We start from the raw sequence: 4366 nt of genomic DNA, 5'->3' as shown, positions 1-4366 counted from the left end.
TATTTATCTAAAAATTTATCTGGTATATGCATGTGTTGTCTGTATGTTTCCCTATTGCATTAGTCTAGTTACCACTGTTTATTTGCATTAGTTAAGTTCTAAATGCTAATATTTAGGTATCTGGTATATGCATGTGTTGTCTGTATGTTTCCCAATTACATTAGTCTATCAAAATGATCTGCTCTTTATTTCTCAAACCATGATGTACTCTATGTGATTGTTCAATGCATCATACTATTTGTACCATATTTTGGGTAAAACTACACGAATTCTTCAGGACAGTCATAAAGCATGCAAATGAGGTGTCACTGGGACAAAGAAACACTTTCCCGCTGAAACTAAACGCCTTGGTCAATCTAACCAAAATGGGTGTTACAGGGAAACCAGATAAAACCTCACCCGCACCCAAAAAGTGGGCTTCTCTTCACAAGCATTTCCCTGGAGACACCCATAACCTTGGAAACCTCGCGACTCCACCATGAACACACCATGAACACACACCCGGAGCAGTGGGCTCTCTACAGTGCACTCTCTCTCTCTCTCAATCTCAATCCATTACTTTACTTTTACATTGGCATCTATATTTTAATGTGCTGTATATTTGTATAGGAGTCAGATGTTGCATTTTTCCCTATAGTGTAGTTTAATAAACATCTATATTCACACCTGGTTGTCTGTGTTTGCTGCTCACAGGGCCGAGGTCACTTTAATGTTCCAGTTTTGTATTTTGTACTGTAGGAGCAATGTATTAGTAATGGAAGTATTTTTTTAAGTAGCCAGAGAAAATAATTTTACTTAAGAAGTCAATAGGCGATTAACTTTGCGGATTCCGATCCTGCGGATAAACAAATCATTTTATTGTACTATTAGTGCTATAATGCAGTAATTCCTGAAGATTAATATAAATAATAATAACCTGTTATGATTATGTTCATCTCACTATGCTTAATTTACTACAATGCTTACTAGTTCAAAAGGCAGATGGCACTTACCGGCTTTGTACCGACTTTCGCAAAGTAAATGCAGTGACAAAACTTGACTTATTTCCACTTCCCCATATGGAGAATTGCGTAGATTGGGTAGGATCAGACAGGTTTGTTACAACTGGACTTGCTAAAGGGTTATTGGCAAGTGCCACTTACTGTCTGTGCTGCATCTTTTACACCAAATGCCTTCCTAGAATACTCTGTCCTCACTTTCGAGATGAGAAATGCACTGGCCACTTTCAAAGGCTGATGCATAACTTCTGGGGTGATAGTACCTAGTGTAGTGGATGCATATCTTGGCCCGATATTGTAGTTTACAGAGTCATTGGAAGACGATATCAAGACCTTAGAAATGGTTTTTGAAAGGTTAAACATGTTTTGCTGACCTAAAACCTGCCCTAAGTGTGAGATGGGGAAGGCTTCAGTAACTTAGAAGAAGGGAAAAGGTAAGGTAAGAGGCCGAGGTAAAACCTGTGGAAGCTAAAGTGAAAGCTATTCTAACAATTTCCCAAACCTAACAGACTTGCATGAGCTTTATTGGTTTCTGGGAATGTCAGGTTACTACAGAGGGTTTGCCAGAAACTTTTCCTTTGTAGTTGCTCCTCTCACCGACCTCTAAGCACAACAAGGAGTATTTTAGGTGGAATTCTGACTGTGATCTAAGATTATTAAAAAAAAATTTCATTCTATTTGAATATGAGTTGTCAAAATTTGCAATATAAATTTAGTTTGTGTTTAATAGTTTCAATAACAATTTTGTGGATTTTAGTTTAGTTTTTATTTTGTGAACACATTTCTATTTCATTTTTATTTAGTTTCAGTTTTATTTATTGAATTTTAGGTTTATTAGAATTTAAAGATTGCGTTGTTTAAGCTTAAGAATAGAGTTAGAAATTTTAATTTATTGTTTTTGATTGTATTGGGATAGAGACGCAAGATGAGGTTGAGGTTGATTTGTTGTTTAATATTGTTTGTTATGTTTGTTGGGTTCCACTTTGGTGCGGGAGGTTTTTCTTATTCAAGAAGATGTCCAAGGGGTAAATATAATATATATGTGGTTTATGTTCTCAAAGTGTCAACTAAACTATAGGCACAATTGAAAAAGAAGCTTTAGATTTATTGTGGGCTTTACAGAATTTTGAGGCTGTATATGGGGTTAGGCTCTACCATAAATTGTGTATACAGACCCTATAACTGTGCTGTCAAACATGTCTTCCTCCAAAAGCATTTACTGCGCTGGGCTTCTTAAGCTTCAAGATTTTCAACCTCAGACCAGCACATCAAATCGTACCATTTTTTTTGTAGTCACTTATTACATCCGAGATGAATGTCACATACAAACGTGACAAGTGAAAAAAAAGTGAAATGACATTATCAGCCAGTATGTGACCCATCACTCAGAATTCGTTCTGCATTTAACCATCCAAGTGCACACAACACAGCATGAACACACACACACACACAACAACCTACATCACACACACATCCGTGAAAAACACGCACGGGCATGTGGGCAGCCATTTATGCTTCGGTGCCCCGGGGAAGATAGTTGGGGGTTCAGTGCCATTGCTCGAAGGGCACCTAAGTCATGGTATTGCCGGCCGAGACTCGGAACCCACAACTTATGGGGGCTAGGAGTCAGACTTCCCCTTACAAGATGATATCATCGTGGCTAATAAAGTAAAGTGAAAAGTCGGTGACCACTTTGCCAAGTATGGTAACCCAATACTCGGAATTGGTGTGTCTGCTTTAAACCCATCCAAGTACACACACATAGCAGTGAGAAGTGAAACATCACTGTGAACACACACACGGAGAAGTGGGGCAGCTATGTCATCAGGCGCCCAGGGAGCAACACTGGGGTTCAGTTGCCTTGCTCCAAGGGCACTTTCAAGCCATTGCTATTGAGGGTGGAAGAGAGCGCTGTTCATGCACTTCCCCCAACCCTCACAACTCCTGCCAGCACTGAAGTGTATGGACTTAGACCTGACGACCGTCTGGTTACAAGGCTCAAGTCTCTAACCATTAGGCCACAGCTGGCCCCCTAATGCAGGATTGTTTCCTTGGGGCTAATTCGGTTCTTCGAAAGCACCTGGTTGTTGATGATTAGGTATGGCCTGGATTGGTAGTTATCTAAGATTAATGTGCGCATTTCTATGGGTGGGTTGGTTTAAAAAGGGGCTATTTGTATCGATACTCGACAAACACCAATAAGTAGTATCGAGATGTTTTTGGGGATTGGTTGGGTCACGACGCGCAACGGAAGTACATGACTATCAGTGTTTTAATTTAAAAAGACACGGCGACGAAAACTTGACAGCAAAAATTTCTGGAAAAACAAAAGTGAACAAAAACTACATAAAATGTGATAAGGTAGTATAAATGACAATGTGCATGTGTTTTTATTTTATTATTTTTTTTGTACAGGTGGATCTCCCAATTATTTAGATTCGTGATTTTTAAATTTGTTGCTATGTAGTCTTTTACCATTTTAAGTTCAATGTAGTAACTAGCTATTCATTTAATTTTATATCTGGATTTGTATTATGTGGACAGCATTAATGAAAGTTTCTTAAGGTCAAGGATCATCTTATCGGCATTCTCCCTGTGCTCCATCAAGGCAACTCCTATAATAGCAGTCATCACTCAAATTAGATGCACGACTGTATATTATATCTGTAAGCATGTGTGTAAAGGCACAAATACAATTCTGAAGTTGTAATTAATTTTCCATCCATCCATCCTTCTCCGCTTTATCAGGGGCTGGGTGCGGGGGGCGTGAAGCAGTCTAAGCAGAGACCACCCAGACTTTCCCTCTCCTCTAGACACTTCCTCCAGTGCTGCCGGGGGATACAGAGGCGTTTCCCAGGCCAGGCCGAGAGGACATAGTCCCTCCAAGTGTCAGAGTTCAGTGTGGTGCGTTACCCCGGGGCCTCCCTCCCGGTGGGACATGCCCAGAGCACCTCCCTAGGAATATGGTCCAGGAGGCATCCAGAGAAACAGATGCCAGAGCCGCACTCAGCTGGCGTCCTTCTCAATGTGTAGGAGCAGGGCTGGCGTCTACTCCTGAGCTCTTTCCCAAATGGCCGAGCTCCTCACACTAATCTCTAACGGGAGTGTCACAGGCCACCCTACGGAGAAAGCTCATTGCGGCTGCCTATATTCGGGATCTGCTTTTCCTTTTGCCGTTATATCTTTTGTAGTTGCTGTTGCCTTCAGGTCATGACCCACAGCTCGCTTCTATGACCATAGGTGAGAGTAGAGGAATGTAGATTCGGAACCGGTATAATCGAGAGCTTCGCGCTTGCAGCTCAGCTCCTTCTTTACGACGACAGACAGATACATCGACCTGGCCTGATGAAGCCAACATGACATCATCT

The sequence above is a fragment of the Cyprinus carpio genome, chromosome A15 (genome assembly GCF_018340385.1).
Source record: "Cyprinus carpio isolate SPL01 chromosome A15, ASM1834038v1, whole genome shotgun sequence".
NCBI lineage: Eukaryota > Metazoa > Chordata > Actinopteri > Cypriniformes > Cyprinidae > Cyprinus > Cyprinus carpio.
Note: the sequence above shows the minus strand (reverse complement) of the source record.